We start from the raw sequence: 18,870 nt of genomic DNA, 5'->3' as shown, positions 1-18,870 counted from the left end.
AAGAAGATACGTACCTAAAAGGTACTGAACACTAGAGATCAGAACATTCACATACTTGCACATTCCACACAGATAACAAGGAACAGGCTGACCCATCCCAATGAAAGGGGCAAAAGGGTAATATGATGGATAGAGTTGTTTTGTTCCAACCAGCATGTACAAGGTGAGAGGCGGCACCTTACTATGTAGAGGGGTTGTACCTTGCTACGTAGAAGGGTTGTACCTCAATACGTCAGGAGTGATGTGTAACTTGTCTGTATCTGTGTATAAGAATGCATCCCTGGGGCGGTGTCTTTGTCCGGCCGAGGGGGCAGTGGAAAGTCCCGCCACTGACTGAGCCGAGTCCATTGACCGGGGACACTTTCTCACAGTATGCCATGTAGAGTAACAATCTGGAAGGAACTGCAATTGTGTCCATACGGCAATAAACCTGGCCGACGTGCCTTCGTACCTTACTAGACTCTGTGGTCATTGGGGGTTCTCTTTGGGTCTGCTGTGTCAGCTATCTGCAGAGTTGGGGCAGCACACAGAGGGAACACACGCACGCAGCCGAGTGATACCAACACTGAACAGAGCAGAGCACCACACTGGTAGCATCTGACAACACCCTGCAGAAGAGCTTTGTGTAAGCCGGAAGCTTGTCTCTCACCAACAGAAGCTGGTCCAATAAAAGATATTACCTCATCCACCTTGTCTCTCTTTTACCACCTTTTTTTAACTCTGAGCAGCTGGACCATTGTTGTTAACTGGAGAGAGGCTAGTCCTCCAACACTGGGCAGATGGCTTACAAAAATCTGGAAAGGCTTAGCCATGGAAAAAATGACCAGTCTTCAGAGTGATTCATATGACAGATAGCTGAGCACGTGGTTCCCTTTTATTACCAATGCTGAAAGATGCTGTGCTGAAAAAAAAAAAAAAAAAGACCAAATGTCCAGCACACTTTTCCTTGTGCTTTATAGATTCCCATCTGCTCCACTTGACTGACTCACTGCTATTTTTTTAAATCATTATATATTTATAATTGTACTTTAACTGCTTTTATACATCCTTTATGGCAGTAGCCCAAACAATTCTTGGTACTCTTCAGACCCTCGTCCAGATCCTCAGGTGGTATGAATCATAGCAGCTCAATTAATTCAATATAGCTATCTGGAATTACACTCTCTGAAGATCTGGTTCTTTGGCATTTTTGTCCCTTCTGAAACCAGCTTCACTCCTTTACCAAGGTAGCAGGTGTCCAGGGCCTCGCAAGTTAGTTCCACCATGGAGGAAAAGTCAGATGTGGATTCTGGGTGTCTTCCAAGAGTAACTTGCTTTATTTACCCCTATAAACCAGCCCCTGAACATAGGTGTTCAAACAGCACACAGGTTGACCCCTTCTTTCGGGACTTCCAGCCCAACACCAATGCCTGGCTGCCAGGGTGCATTTCTGCCTCAAGAATCAACTCTAATCAGCCCCCAAGATGGACAGCACACTCTACTCCTGTTCACATCACTCCTTCAAGAACCAAGGCTTCTGCACCAAACCTTGCATACAAGCAACAACACCACACAATATCATCTTAACACTGAACAACCACTCACATGCAAAGAAGTACATGAAACACTTATCACTGCCAGCACCTGATGATTACTGCAACTGATTTTTTCCTATTTTTATTTCACGTATATATTAAATCTACGAATATAATAACTGAAAGCCGTTACTTTTAAATGTTTTTAATAAACAACAAAACATTTAACTAATAATGCTGGGGATTTCTTCACCATATTCACTGACTGGTATGCAATAGCCTCAATTCTAACCTGTCATTTGTTTACTATTTTTTTGATCACCAGACCACAGGGACAGTGACTGTCTCTTATCTGTGTTTGTCCAGTGCCCAATATAATGGGGCCCCAATATCTATTGTGACCTTTGCATTCTGCTACATTTTAAGTCTTCGTTGCTAAGAAGAGTAATTATTTTCTTAGGGCTGGGTTGTGAATCCTAAGTGGCCACACAGGGGTGTAAATCCCCCACCGACCCATCCACCAGCTTGGCTGAGCAGGACCTACCCAAATCTTGAACCTGGGAATCAAGAGAGGAACAAGAGTCACATATGTGATGCTCATGGAGGTAGTGAGGAATAAGTGGGCCTGGATTAGGGACAGAGCTGTGTCTGGGCACAAGGGAAAGCATGCTGGGACTGACGCAGCATACTCTTTTCCTCTTTCCCTCACTTTGAGTGTGAATCATAATTCCTCTTGAGAGCGCCCCCTGGATTGGCCCAGCTACCTGTTGCTCCATACACATGGCTAAGGGGCAAACACAATCCATTCCTCAACAAATGTGTGTTACCAAATATCTCCTGTAGGGCATCCAAAGGCTTTCATGATGATCCCTCTGACTGGGGCTAGTAGGACAGTCAATCTATCTTGACAGATATTTTTACTATTCTATGCAAGTAATCTTCCTTTGGATGAAGCCTAGAGTCAACAGAAAACGTTCTCCAATTTATTTATTTATTTATTTATTTTAGTGCTGAAAAATAGCTTTTTGTTAAAATAGAAGTTTTCATAGAAAAATTTCTGTTTCTAATTAAACATTTTTAGGTATTTATCAAAAACAAAAATGGTTAGTCTTTAACAAAAACCTGAACATTTGATCAAAAAAATGTTTGTTTTCATTAAAATTTCCCCTGGTGAATAAAAAATTCCTGGTCAGCTCTAACCAACATAAGAATGGCCATACTGGATCAGACCAAAGGTCCATCTAGCCCAGTGTCCTGTCTTCCGACAGTGGCCAATGCCAAGTGCCCCAGAGGGAATGAACAGAACAGGTAATAATCAAGTGATCCATTCCCTGTTCCCATTCCCAGCTTCTGACTGAGGCTAGGGACACCATCCCTGCCCATCCTGTTTAATAGTCATTGATGGACCTATCCTCCAGGAACTGATCTATTTCTTTTTTGAACCCTGTTATAGTCTTGGCCTTCCCAACATCCTTTGGCAAGGAGTTCCACAGGTTGGCTGTGTGTTGTATGAAAAAATACTTCCTCTTGCTTGTTTTAAACCTGCTGCCTATTAATTTCATTTGCTGACCCCTAATTCTTGTGTTATGAGGAGTAAATAACACTTCCTTATTTACTTTCTCCACACCTGTCATGATTTTATAGACTTCAATCATATCCCCCCTTAGTCTTCTATTTTCCAAGCTGAAAAATCCCAGTCTTACTAATCTCTTCTTATACAGAAGCCATTCCATACCCCTCATCATTTTTGTTGCCCCTTTCTGAGACCTATTCATTAGCTTCCCAGCTTCCTCATCCAGGCTACCATTCTTATGTTCTGGTTCCTTTCAGAGGCATTCAGACACCACTTATCCTGTCAGTTTGTAGGCAAAAATCCCAGTGCCATTGCTTTCAGTGAATTAAAAATAGAACACTATATTAATATGCTCATATTTAAAAAACACTTTAGTTTGTATGTAGATGTGAAACTATCGTGGTGTCACCAATCTCCTCACTCATTGCGAAGGATTTAGGGTTAGATCTGTAGGTGGCAATTGAAGTTAATATAGCTGTTCAGTTTTATCACAGCTGAGTTACAGCTCCATTATACTCCCCAGGCCTGACATGTTGGAGGCCACATGGCCCTTGGTTTTATGTGTTATTTAATTACATTCAACTCCTCCACATTTTAAAGTTTTATATCCTGATCCAAGTGCCCATTTTATAATGTAATGGGCCTGCTCCAGCTCACATTGAAGTCGATGGGAGTCTTGTCACTGACTTCAGTGGGAATTGGACCAGGCCTTTAGGAGACAAACAACCTGACTGAAAAACAATTTTAAAAAACCCATTGCTCCGAAGACTAGACTGTGCTAGAAAACCACAGAAACACATTGTTCTCTCTCAGCTTTCTACTTGCCTCAGAGGCCAAAGCATTTAACAAACACTTATCTGAAGCAGCAAAAATCTTCCTCCTCACTCAGACATTAGCTCAGCAGAGAGATCTTATGGGTTTCAGCTATCGCCTCTTTTTTTTTTTTTAGTTCAATACTTTGCTGTTATTGAGCAGGATGGCTGGAAATTCTTTCCTGGTATTTCACAGCAAGCTGAGCATTAGGCCTTTTCCTCTGCTGTGTGCGAGATGTCCGCTTACTTAATTGTCCACCCTGCCACATGCATTGCAGAGTGGGGAACTATTCTTAGCTTTGGAAAATGCTATATGAAATGACTAAACATCAAGTAATAAAAAACAGATACAAATGAATTAATTAATGTAGCAGATGGAGACGAAAGCGTTTCCAAGCAAATACCATGGGATCACTCAAAACGGGAGGGAAAACTAGGTCAGCATCCTGAATCTGATAACTTAAAACCTTCCAATTTCCTGTGGTAAACAAATGTCAAACATCTTCTCGCTGTAAGGAATTCTAAGTGCATCACAAGTTCTCATGGATCCCAGGTTATTATCTAAGGGGAAAGGTGTCACTCCTGAGCAAACGAAGGCTGATTGTGCTGAAATTTGAAAGATAGAAAAATTTGTAAAGAAAGAGCAGAGGAGCTGCCTCAAAGGTCCCAAATGCCTCATAGCTGGCTCGTTGGCAGAGTGCAAGCAAAGCCTGTGGAATCCAGCTCTCTGCACTACCGCCATGTAGACGACACTCCTTGGCTATTCAAACTTCTTCCCCGCTGCACATAAGTTTTCACTTCTCATTTAAGACCAGATTCTGCTCCCTCACTCACCCTGGGCTTGATTCTCATTTGCACTAAGGCCCCTTTACACACTATAGGCACCCTGCAGAGGTACCTCACTACATGGCTTCGAGGGGACTGCTCACAGACTAGGTACTACTCAATGTAAGATTTAGTTGGTGTTGGTCTTGCTTTGAGCAGGGGGTTGGACTAGATGACCTCCTGAGGTTCCTTCCAACCCTAATCTATGATTCTATAAATGGCAGGATAAGGTCCTTAGAAAGCACAAAGATGCACTACTTTAAACAGGAGTGGGGGGTGGCGGCATCCAAGATGGAAAGTTGCTAGCACTTTGCTATAAGTCAGACCTACTCAACAATATAGTAGACACATGAGTTCAGAAAACAAGAGGGTATTTGACTGACTGCAAACCCAGACTTCTAGGTGTCTCACTTTGGGGACCCAGTTCTGCTCTCACTTAAATCGGGGCAGCTCAGTTAACGTGAACAGGGCTGCGCAGGTATGACTGGGGGCAGAAATTGGCCTACTGTCATTTGTGTACAACGCTGACAGGCTCATTTGCTATTCTTCCAAGTAAATAAAAAGTCCCAAGCTGTAACATTTTTCCAGGGTTTTAGAGCCAATTGTACCTTGACTTTTCCGTTGTGCTTTAGTAGTGGCAGAATGGAAACACTGAACTCCCCATCTCTGGTGATTCAGTCCTACATCGCCACCAAACTCCAACTCTCTACTTGGGTCTTCTGCTCTGGGAGGCTCTGTCCAGAGTCTTATTAACTGCTAACTGCTCCCCCTGCCCAGGGCCGCGCTTCCATTAGGTGACCCTAGGCAGTCGCCTAGGGCGCCAGGATTCAGGAGGCGGCATTTTGTGTGCTCCCTACAGGGCGCACGGGAGTTTCCTGTTCCGCTCCCGCTGTGCCACCGAAGAAGGACCTTCTGCTGATGTGCCGTGGAAAACAGCAGCAGGCAATTGAGCAGCTCAATGACTGCCGCTGTCGCCTGTGGCATTTTGGGGGAGGGTCCTTCTTCGGTGGCGCGATGGGAGTGGAACCGGAAGCTTCCGCGCGACCTGTAGGGAGCGCACAAAATGCCGCCCCCCTGAATTCTGCTTAGGGCACAAGAAACTCTGGCACCGCTCCTGCCCCTGCCTATTTTGTACTTCATCTGTGTCCAAGGACATGGTTCATGCATGCACGAGTTTCTCTTTCCCCACTGTGCAACAATTCACATATACTAAAACAGCCGGTCCAGAAATAAATAGAGGCACATGTGCAGTTTGAGCAACATTCTGAGCCTGTGCACAACAATCTTTTGCATCCAAGTCTACAGAACAAACTTGAATGCTGGGAGCTCGGTTTTGAAGCCATAGCAAAATCTTTGTGTACCATATTGTGACATTTGCACTGTTGCACTGGCAGGGTAATACCATGATCACATCATGCCACAACAAGAAGCGACTGATCAAGAAGTGCCCTGCTCTCCAGCTGCCTGTCTGAGCACAGGTGGCAAGAGAAAGTTGGTTGTTCCTTATGACTAGGCCAGAAGGAGCTATATGTGTGGAGAGTCTCAAAAATGTGGGTTGTCATATGGGGAAACAACCACAATAGAGATACCCATTTCCCAAACCCTCAGTCTGGGAGCCCATCTTTGAGGCATGAGGAGGATAACAATATTATCACTGCAGTGGAACATGAACCCAAGTGTCACCAAGTTCAACCACCAACAGGAAAAATTTCAACTGGATTCCTGCCAGAGGCAGGGTTTTTATGAATAGCCCAAAGCCACAAATGAATGGGTAGAGGTCCATTACAGAATTGCCTGCTAAGAAGGCAGAATTACCTGTCCAAGCTAGCACACATAACAGTGCAGGTGTCAAATCTTCAAGAATGAAAGTGCCTGAAGGTGACAAAGTGTAATTTCAGACCTGATCTTCTAGATAGTACTATCGTCTGTGACAATAGCTGCTTGTGACCATGGTACAACTAGGTTAAAAAAGTACACTAATTGCAGCACTTTTGTACAAGAATTATATTTGCATAAGCAGAATAGATACCCACCACCAAGAACTTGACTTACGGGGCACATGACTTATGAGGAGAGGCTGAGGGAACTGGGGTTATTTAGTCTGCAGAAGAGAAGAGTGAGGGGGGATTTGATTGCAGCCTTCAATACCTGAAGAGGGGTTCCAAAGAGGATGGATCTAGATTGTTCTCAGTGGTACCCGATGACAGAACAAGGAGCAATGGTCTCAAGTTGCAGTGGGGGAAGTCTAGATGGGATATTAGGAAACATTATTTAACTAGGGGGGTGATGAAGCACTAGAATGGGTTACCTAGGGAGGTGGTGGAATCTCCATCCTTAGAGGTTTTTAAGGCCCACTTTGACAAAGCCCTGGCTGGGATGATTTAGCTGGGGTTGGTCCTGCTTTAAGCAGGGGATTGGACTAGATGATCTCCTGAAGTCTCTTCCAATCCTAATCTTCTATGATTCTAACTTCTACTGAATATACACACACCAACTTGTTCATAGATTTTAAGGTCAGAGGGATCAATCGTCACTTGGTGTAATCTGTCATAGTTCCATTAACTTCAATAGAACTATAAAAATTTACACCAGCTGAGGATCTGTCTCCTAATCTGCCTTCTTGCATAACACAGGACATGGCATGTTGCTCACTCAATCCCGCATCCAGCCCATAACTTGACACTGAGCTAGAGCATATCTGTTAGAAACATCTCAAGTCTTGATTAAGGGACTTCAAGTGATGGAGAATCCACCACATCCCAGGCAAGTTGTTCCAATGATTAATTATCCCCACTGTAAAAAACAAATTGCACCTGATTTCTAGTCTGAATTTGTCTAGCTTCAGCTTCCAGCACCTGGATATCGCTTAGCTTTCGTCTGCTAGGCCTGGTCTACAATGAGGGGGTTGGATGGTGTCGATGTAAGATACGCAACTTCAGCTATGAGAATAGCGTAGCTGAAGTCGACATATATTAGATCGACTTACCTCCTGTCCTCACGGCACGGGATCGATGGCCGCGGCTCCCCCGTCGACTCCACTTCCACCTCTCACCCTGGTGGAGTTACAGAGTCGATGGGGAGCGCATTCGGGGATAGATTTATAGTGTTTAGATGAGAAACGATAAATCGATCCCCGATAGAGCAATCGCTACCAGCCAATCCAGCGAGTAGTGTGGACATACCCCAAGATTAAAGAGCCATCCAGAATCCAATTTCCTCCTCATGTAGATACTTACAGACTGATCAATTCGCCTCTTACCTTTCTCTAAAATAAGTACAGTATATTTAGCGTAAGGCACTTAAACTCAAGGTTCCAAGTGCCCCTCAACAGACCCCAACAATGTTTGGCAGCACTGATGTTTCTTTCCATTGATCCCTTCACCTACATGATATCCCAAAGGACACCTAGAAAGGCGCATTTATAATATTCATCCCTTTCTTATCACATCAATTATATAATGGAACTGGAAAAGGTTCAGAGAAAGGCAACAAGTATGATTAAGAGTATGGAACGGCTTCCACATGAGAAGGGACTGAAAAAGATTAAGGCTGTTCTGCTTAGAAAAGAGATAATTAAGGGTTGGGATATGACAGAGGATTATAAAAATCATGAATAGTGTGGGAAAAGTTAACAGAAAAGTTTTATTTACACGTTTCCACAATACAAAAATCACCAGATGATATTAATAGGCAGCAAGTTTAATATAAACAAGAGGAAGGGTTTTTTCCGCACAATGCACAGTTAAGCTGTGAAACTCACTGCCATGAGATGCTGTGGTGGCCAAAAGTATAACTGGGTTCAAAATAGATAAGTGGATGGAGGATACGTCCATCAATGGCTATTAGCCATGATGGCCAGGGATGCAACCTTATGCTCGAGGCAACCCTAAATCTCTGACTGCCAAAAGCTGGGAGGGGAAGACGGATGTGGATCACTCCAGCTGCCCCATTCTGTACGTTCCCTGAAGCTCTGGTGCTGGCCTAGACACTGGACTAGATATACCATTGGTCTGACCCAATATGGTTCTGCTTACAGGTTCATAAATGTTCCCTGTAACGCTGTTTATAAGGGATATTGATTCAAATAAGGGAGCCTTCAGCTCCCTGGAAACAATGCAGACAAGTGAACATTGTTCATAGTGCTTTGAAAACAGGGCAAGAACACTCTGCGAAGGGCAGCTCATTTCAGAAGGGCGCAGGAGAACGGCACCAGGCACAATGCGGCATTCATTTGGTATATATGCTAGTGCTGATGCAGTGAGTCCATAAGGTCATCTGGGAGCGATCTGTCAAGGAGAAAGTGGCAGGTGGTTGGCTACTTCGCCACTAGGCTTTTGTCTACTAGGAAGTAACACATTCTCCCCGTGGCAAAGTCAATGAGTGTTTAAGCCTGAAGAATGTGTGCAGAATGTGGGTAATACCACACACCACTCACTTCTCGGGGGGCCTGTAGATTTATTTGCAGCTACGTTGGTCCATGGAAGGTTGTTTGAGCTGAGTTCAATTCTCTCCCCACTTGACTAATTGTCATGGAATCTAACAGGAGTAATTTGAAGGAATGTTGTCAAGTGCTATTTGACCCTGTTTTACTTCAGTGCAACCAAAAGCTGGGGTGCTCTGAATCTGCCACAACAAAAGCCAAAGCACATCTGGTATCCACTGTCAGAACACATTCAGGCCAGGTTTGCCGAATTTTGCAAACCTATCTGCAAACCTGGGCTGAGTTATGGCTTTTTGGGTAGAAACTATAGGAAAGTTAGTTGCTTTGCATAGTTTTAAGATGAACCCAGGCAAAATTCAGCTGTTCTGGCAGTTTAGCCTTGAGATTTTGGATTTGTTGAAATTCAAGGGGTGAAAAGTCACCAACAGCAAAGCTGGCAAACTGTGCACAAAACCCCATGAACTGCAACCAAAATGTTTCACACAGATTTTACCCTCAAGTCCCTGCTGCATTGGGGCAATATAGCTGGCCAGTGGAAGACTCCCTCATCATAGAAGAATTGCAGAGTAGCACAGAATTACTATGGCTGTTTCTATCCCATTCCCTGATTGGTGCAGAGGGGGCTTTCTTGTGCCCTGGAGATCCACAGCTGCCTGCTTAAATTAGAAAGGCATTCAGGCCCATCACCTGTTCTGAGACTCTGATACAAATGTTCCTCCGCTAGCCCATAGACTCCCAGCGGCAGAAGTAATGAGTAGGCAGGTGGCAAGATGTGAGTACTGCTAGGGATTGGTTGAGAAACCAGTGAACTGAGCACACATGCTCGTTTTACTGTTGGCCTGCCCTCACTTCCCAATGGCCTGTTGATGTGACCCACACCCTGACCTTCAGACTAAGACTGGGACTATCAAAGGATCTGAAGGTGGATTAGGAGATCGAAGTCAACGGAAACTGGGCACCTAACTCCCATATTTCAGAGTAGCAGCCGTGTTAGTCTGTATCCGCAAAAAGAACAGGAGTACTTGTGGCACCTTAGAGACTAACACATTTATATCAGCATGAGCTTTTGTGGGCTACAGCCCACTTCCCCCCCTATGGGGCTGACGAATGTCTCCCCTAAGCTCTTCAGGGCAGGGACTTTCTTTTACGTTATGTCTGGACAGGGCCTAGCACTATGGTTGCCAGTTAAGCCTTCTAGGCACTATTGTCTTACTGTTAAATAAGACTATCCACTCTGCTTGCTCAGTCATGACACTGAAACTGTCCTCAAACTAACAGACCCCTAAGTCATAGTACTGTAGTGCTGTCTATTCTTGTCCGCAAAAGACGTCATCACTTTCAGGCACTTTGAGGTGCCATCTACCTCAAAATATCACTGCGTTTTTGGCCCTAGGTGAATTAATGCCTAGTCAGCTGTCTCTCTTTCAGGGGCTGGTGGTCCATCTCCCCCTACAGGCAGCAAATACACATGAAATCACTTGGATAATGGAGCAACAGACCCTCTGAAAGCTCAAGGTCCTTGAAGAAACATTAATATTTGGAATGGCTCCGTTTAAAAAAAACAAAACTCCTTCCTATAACTTGCCAGTAATTCCCCTGTTTTATAAGGTATCCCATATAACTCAACCACTTAACCTTTATTTAGTTTACCGCAGTATATAACCTAGATCAGGGGTAGGCAACCTATGGCACGCATGCCAAAGGTGGCAAGTGAGCTGATTTTCAGTGGCACTCGCACTACCCGGGTCCTGGCCATTGGTCCAGGGAGCTCTGCATTTTGATTTAATTTTAAATGAAGCTTCTTAAACATTTTTAAAACCTTATTTATTTTACATACAACAATGGTTTAGTTATATATTATAGACTTATAGAAAGCGACCTTCTAAAAACGTTAAAATGTATTACTGGCACGCAAAACCTTAAATCACAGTGAATAAATGAAGACTTGGCACAACACTTCTGAAAGGTTGCCGACTCCTGACCTAGATGCTAAAGATCTCAGACTACCACCAGCATTTGCCGGAATATAATTCTCCATTAGGAGATGTATATGGGCTTGAATAGCAACTTTCCCATACCATCATCGGTCATCCACCAAGAATTATTCTCCCCAGCCTTACAGCAAATCTTAAATTTTCACTCTCATTTCTGATATTGCAGGTGGTCCTAGAAGTTTTCCTGGAATGTGCCAAGGCTAGTAAGCCAGATGCTGTTTCCACTGAAGTTAAAGACAATTTTTTTTATTGAGTTCAATGGGAGAAAGATCAGACCCAGTGTTCTCCTACCTCATGCAGACCTTCAGGAAGCCTGAGATTACTGGCTACTGGTAGTCCTAGTTGCAACCACTATGTCCTTCCTACCTCCCCTCCCTGGTTTTAGTCTCACAGTCAACATTCACCAAGAAGCCATCCTACCTATCCTCACTCATGTAAATTCCTTCCTTTCTGTTCTCAAAAGTGCACATACCCCTAGCAGCCAAACAAACATCATCCTGGTTAATTACAGCTGTGCTCTATTAAGCTCTTTGCAGTAGCTGGGACTAGGCAGGAAGCCAAAGACCTGAAAGACACTGCCTAGATAAACCACACAGGTGGTTAGTGGTTAAAAAGGGCTCTCGGGTCACATTTTGAAAAATAATTTGACAAAATATTGCAAAATCAACAGCTATGCACACACATGGTTAGATGAGTCACTTCAGACAATGTAAGAATTGACTGGAACCTTTGGAATGTCTGGCATTTTTTCCTCCTATTTCCATATGCCACTGTACTTAGTATTATTAATTATTATAATTACGACAAGAGCACCTAGAGGCACCAACCCCAGTTGTGGCACCATTGTGCTAGGCACTGCACATACACAAAATAAGACCATCCCTTCCCCAAACTGCTTCTGATCTAAAATAGAAAAATCCTACAAAGGATGAGAGAAAGGAAGCATTATAATTCCCATTGCACAGAGGGAGAATCAACTCATAGAATGATTTAGTGACATTCCCACAAGCAGTGGGTGTCACAGCTGGGAAACAAACCCAGACTCCTGAGTCCCAGTACAGAGATCACCCTTCCTCTTGGCTTGCCACCAGAAACAGCAGTAGCAAGAGGTTGTAAAAAAAAGGCTATTCTAGCACTATTTCCAATCTGACTTGAAACAGGAAGCTTCACAATAAAGGCTGTTTCCATGAAATTGGGTTGGAAATCTCTGGACTGAAGAGGTTCTAGAACAGTGGTGGGCATCCTGCGGCCCATCTGGGTAATCTGAATGCGGGCCACAAGACATTTTGCTGACATTGACCGTCCGCAGACACAGCCCCCCAGCTCCCCATGACCGCGGTTCGCCATTTCCAGCCAGTGGGAGCTGCAGGGGGCCATGCCTGCAGGTGAAGGGACCGCAGGGACAGACTGGCTGCCGCTTCCCACAGCTCCCGTTGGCTGGGAACAGAGAATCACAGCCACTTGGAGCTGTGGGGAGTGGTGCCTGCTTAGGGTCAATGTCAGCAACATGTCTCGCAGCCCGCAATCAGATTACCCAGATGGGCTGCATGTTCGTCTCAGGATATTAGAAAGACAAGGTGGGTAAGGTAATATCTTTTATTGAATTAACTTCTGTTGGTGAGAGAGACAAGCAAACATTTGAGCTTAAACACATCTCTTCAGGTCACCTGAAGAAGAGCGCTGTGTAAGCTTGAAAGCATCTCTCTCTCTCACCAACAGAAGTTGGTCCAATAAAAAATATGACCTTACCCACCTTGTCTAGATACCTGCCAGACATTTGTTGAGATTCCAGAATCCTGGATTCAGTTCCAGGTGCTGTCCCTGTCTGCTCCTATTCCAACCCTCCCCAACTCCTGCCTATCGTCTCCTCCATCCCTTTCATAACTGTTATTCTATAGGACCTGCCCCGTCCGTCATCTGCTGCTATTCCCACCCTGTCCTTGGCTCCTGTATCTGTAACCCCTACATATGCACGCACCCTTCTCAAAGTCTATTCCCGACCCCCTCCCTCCTCTTCCTGTCCCCCTTTCCTTCTTCTCACCGCTCTCCAGTCTGTGTCCTCCTTCCCCATGGTGCCTGGGCACCTGCAAAGGGAACATTAAGGATACAGGGGAGAGTGGGATTGAGAGCAGGGAAAGCCTCCAAGAGGAGTGACTGCAGTTCCTGCAGCCCTAGCCTGGGGCATGCTCAGTACAGATGGAGCATCCAGAAAATTTATATGCTAAACTAACCTGTATCCACTGAGCATGTGTGAACTGAGATTTTTATAACTTGGACAAATGTTCACAGGGACGGCAAAATGCACAGCCCTGATGCTTTGCTATGTCTCTGTCAAGTTCCTGATCCACAGCATGGAGGTGCTAGAGCTTCAGTGAAACTAGTGGTTTTATATCTATCTATCTATCATGACAAAGTTCCTCCTCTACCTTGGTGGGTCCTGCGCTTATTGGCGGATTTTCTCACTCACAGATTCACCCTGTGGGTCGGGAAACAGCTCAGAGACCTTTCCGTCTGGTAGAAGCCACAGTCCAGGTCCATTCCTCCTGCGTTTGATCAGCAGTTGGGAGGTTTGGGGGGAACCTGGACCCATCCTCTACCCCGGGTTCCAGCCCACAGCCCTGTGGACTGCAGCTGTCTAGAGTGCCTCCTGGTACAGTTGCGCGACAGCTACAACTCTCTGGGCTACTTCCCCATGGCCTCCTCCCAACACCTTTGTCCTCACCACTGGACCTTCCTCCCGATGTCTGATAACGCTTGTACTTCTCAGTCCTCCAGCAGTATGCCTACTCACTCTCAGCTTCTTTCACACCTCTTGCACCCAGTTCCTCTCACACACTTCCTCTCCTCTGGCTCCCTCTTTGGCCTGACTGGAGTGAGCCCTTTTATAGCATCAGAGGGGCCTTAATTAGAGTCAGGTGCTTAACAGCCTCACCTAACTCTTAGCAGGTTCATTGGAGTCAGGTGTTCTCATTAGCCTGGAGCAGCCCCTGCTCTGGTCTCTCAGGGAATAGAAAACTGCTTATCCAGTGGCCAGTATATCTCCCTTCTACTCCTCTGCTTTTCCCAACTGGCCTGGGTCTATCAATCAATTGCTCAATAGATAGATAGAAAACTAGAGTAAAACACTATATTTTTCCTACTATCATTCTCAGAGATGGCTGAACTATTTTAGCTGAACCTCTCCCCTGCCGGCCCACACATTTAAATAAATAAATAAAATCAGCCTGGCATGAAACATGGTTTTAAGTTGGCACAATTATAAGCAACTGAAGGCAGGGTCTTTCTAATGGGAAGTGTCCGGCAATCTTCTAGACGTCACTACCTGCGCTGCCAATAACACCCCTAACGTACAAACTCACAACCCTGGCTACCTTTTCTCCTTATTTACAGGAGATTTTTGTTAACAGCAGCAGGAGCTCATTGTGTATCAGGATAGGTAGATTGCTCCAATTTTTGTAAATCCTTGTAATGATGTACTACTCACATGCATAAGTCAAAATGTAATTGTAAGCCAGTGCTTAACATGTAAGTATTAAAATATCAATCAGATCAGTGGTAGATATTTTTTCCAAGCACAATAAATACCATAAAGGCTCATATTAAAGGCTGGGTCAGCTGAGCTGGAGCTCTTTTTAAAGGCATGATGCAATTAGGCTGGGAGACGCACACTGTGTACAGTGTCATTTTCAATTTGGGAACTCTACAAGTAAAAACGAATGAAGCCAATTCCCCACTGCTGTGGCCAGTGTTTCGTCACTGATGCCTGTGCAATGTGAGCGTAAAATGCTACTGTTCAGACCTGCTTCTTTTTTACACTTACTTTGCATAGATGTGAATGACAACAGAAAATGCAAGGCAATGGAGGATCAGGCCCATCATTTATTTTGATGCCCACTGCTGCATTAAAGATCATCCAAATTGATGCAATGGTTTCAGAGCCTGATCCTGGGACACACCATGGTTTAATGGCTGGGCCCTAGACTAGGTGCCAGGAGACTTGGGTTCTACTCCCAATGCTACCCCTGGAGACAAGTCACTTCACCTCTGTGTAGCTGCTTCCTCTACTACACTTTGGGTACGTCTTCACTACCAATGCCCAGTTGTCATGGAGTCACCAAGGCAATGCTCTGGAACTACTCCGTATGAAGCCAGTCAGGACTCTGGGGGAGCCTCCTCTCTCTGAGAAGACTGTCTCCAAGGCAAGAAGCTTAGACAGCTTTGACCTTCCTGGGTCTGACCTTGGAGCATTCAGCTTCCCTTTCCCCACAGCGAGTCTGCACAGGCGGGGCTCCTGGGGAAGCCAGAGGGCCCTGCACCCCAACTCCGCAGTCAGACATGACTCTCAGCCAGCCAGGAACACAGCACAGAACAGACTTTACTATTACAGAAATCAATGATTTTCAGCCAAGTCCCTCTTGGGAGTCCTGTCAAAGCAACAGCGCTTTAACGTGGCTGTGTAGTCGCGGCACCAGCACTGGGAGAGAGCTCTCCCCAGCGCTGTAAAAAATCCACTCTCATGAAGGGGGTAGCTCCCAGCACTGGTGCACTGTCTACACAGCCACGTTACAGCGCTGAAACTTGCATCACTCGGGGGGATGAGGGGGGGTTCACACCACTGAGCAAGAAATTTCAGCACCGTAAAGTGGCAGAGTAGATAAGACCTTTGTCTTGTCTTTTTAGACTGAGCTCAACCTCTAGGGGCCACTCTAATACAAGTAAATCGTAAGATAGAAGGCCTCATCACACCCCTCCCTCCCCCCACAGTTATTCCAGTCACCCTTATGACTGGAGGGGTGTTAATGGGCCACTTCACCTTAAATGGTCCCTTGAAACATGTGCTAAATAGATATGCTAAACAATCTGTTCCACCTGGTATTTAGCTGTGAGTACATTTCCCAGGCCTTGTCTACACCACAAAGTTGCAGCGTTGGTGAGGAAGTTATAGCGCTGCAACTTAGGAGGTGTACACATCTGCAGGGCATCACCAGCGCTGCAACTCCCTGTTTGCAGCGCTGGCCGTACACCCGTTGAAACTCGGGTGTAGAGGATCCAGCGCTGGTGATCCAGCGCTGGTCATCAGGTGTAAACACTCACCAGCGTTTTTCTTGACCTCCGTGGAATAAACAGGTATCCCAGCATACCAGAGGAAGCCTCTCTGGTAATCAAGCAGGTCTCCTTCCCCGCGATTTGCTCTCGCGTTCCCCTAACCCCCGTGCAAGCAGATCTCCTTCCCCGCGGTTTGCATGGGGGTTCTGGGAACGCGACAGCACACCGCTGGGAAGGAGATCTGCTTGCATGGGGGTTCAAAAAACACCGGAGCAAACCGCTGGGAAGGAGACCTGCTTGCAGGGGGGTTCAAAAAACACCGGAGCAAACCGCAGGGAAGGAGACCTGCTTGCACGGGGATTCGGGGAACACTGGAGCAAACCGCAGGGAAGGAGACCTACTTGCACGGGGGTTCGGGGAACGCGACAGCACACAGCGGGGAAGGAGACCTGCTTGGGGGGGCGGGTGTTCGGGGAACAGTGGAGCAAACCGCGGGGAAGGAGACCTGCTTCCCCGCGGTTTGCTCTCGCGTTCCCCTAACTCCCCTTGAAGCCGCCCAACTTCGCTGCAGTGTGGCCACATCTAACACCACTTGCAGCGCTGGTTGCTGTAAGTGTGACCACTCTGCAGCGCTGGCCCTATACAGCTGTACTAATACAGCTGTAACAACCAGCGCTGCAAAATTGTAGATGTAGACATACCCCCAGACTTGAAGAAGAGCTCTGTGTAAGAGTGAAAGCCTCTGTCTCTCCCAAACAGAAGTTGGTCCAGTAAAAGATGTTACCTCACCCAACTTGTCTCACTGGCATAACATTTAAGATAAACTGGTGGTAAATTATAGACACATTTTTTTAATTCCTGTCTCTTCCCAACCTCCTACTTTTACTTAAATGTTTGGTATCTTCCATTATGGTATTTTCCATTGGCATAAAACCAGCAAGTCTTTACTGCAATTCTTCTGAATCCAGAAGGCTGATCAATAATACTGAATGCATAGGGCCAACGTCTGCCACTTTTCTGTACAGTACTTTACCCTGTGATAGAAATGGGGCTACCTGCAGAGTAAGAAATTACACAATGAAAGGGTGGCAGAATCTAGAGCTGATCCATCATTTTAGAGATGGGAACTAGGATAAAAATCCCCCCTGCTTACCCAACACAGACTGAAACCAACAATTGGTCATAAAAGTTAATGACTCAAAAGAATTTCTCTCACTCGCTCTCTGATCCAACGGCAAAATCTGCCAACACATACTGAGCAGCCTGTGCCAAATCTACCCAGACTCATTCCTTATAAAAGAATAGGATTTGTTTAAAAAAAGATCTTAAACAGCTGGGGCCTAATCCTGAAAAGTGCAGAGCACCCAGGCTTCCCAGGCTTCAATCAGAGGAATGGGTGCCCAGCATCTCTCAGGATCAGGACATTGGTTCAGTCATTATGGTTATGTGAAGAGATCTTACATCTGCTGGCTTACCCCAAACTCTGTACACTGTAATTATTTATTTGAATTATAGTGGTGCCTAGGCCCAAACGGAGATCAGGGGCCCGTTATACTTAGCACTGTGAAAACGGAGAGAATCAGTCCCAGCTCAAAACAGCTTACTATCTAAACGGAGAAGGCAAAGGATGGGAAGGGATGTAGAAACACGGCGGTGAAATCACTTGTTCAAGGCACACATAGTACCTCAGTGGCAAAGCTGGGAATGGAAACAAGGCCTCCTGTCTCCCAGCCTTAGCCATCAAAGCGGGCATCACGTTGAAGCCAAGAGAAGCATTTTTGCTTCCGAATGTATCATTTTGTAAAGTAGCCAAATATGGTTCTTGTTAATTAATTCATTGGAATTGGTGGTAATAAGGTTTCAAAGTCCATTCACCTAAAAAAAGCCAGGCTAAATGTAGGCCCAAGCCAGTGTTCAGATCCAGATCCGAAAGTACAGGGACTGTTCAGCTCCAAGATGGTGTGTGAGGAGTTTTTAAACTTCATTGTTTAGTGAAGTTTGGATCCAGATCATAAATTGCCACAAACCATCAGAGTGTTCAGGCTTTGAGTCTTGGTAAGCGCTAATCCAAATGCCTACTTTCAACCACGCTCAGAAGGGTATTGAAAAGAGGATTTTAACAATAAAGTTAGCCTGAGAAACCTAAAACAAGTGTGGTAGATTTAGTATGTCAAAGCCAACCAGCAACCTCTCAAATTCTGGAAGCGGTTCATAGTTCTTACGTTTCAATATGCTGTGAACGGATATTAGAGCAGTTATAAATCCCTTGTTTTGTGCACTGTCTGGTGATAGCGGGTACATAGACCTGCACACAAAGCATTTTGTAACCAATGACAGACCTTCTGTGCACTCAATACAAATGTCAAAGAAGCTCTGAAAATCTGCTGTGCTGAAGTTCTAAACAATTCCAGAAGCCTGATCGTGCCCCATTTCTTAATATACCTAATCCAGCCTATAAAAACATTTGGCTCATCACGAGTCAGAGATGAACTAATAGTATTGAGAGGTGCTAACGCCCTCTAGGATTTGAGATGGATGGTGTCAAAGGGAACAGTGTGCTATTACCTCTATATTTAGGCAGCTTTAGGCAACTCAGCAGAACATCTGCTTGTACTTACTGTTTCCATTCCTTCTGACACAGTCAGACCATGAAATACACTGAATT

This window comes from Gopherus evgoodei, chromosome 11 (assembly GCF_007399415.2).
Source record: "Gopherus evgoodei ecotype Sinaloan lineage chromosome 11, rGopEvg1_v1.p, whole genome shotgun sequence".
Classification (NCBI taxonomy): domain Eukaryota; kingdom Metazoa; phylum Chordata; order Testudines; family Testudinidae; genus Gopherus; species Gopherus evgoodei.
Note: the sequence above shows the minus strand (reverse complement) of the source record.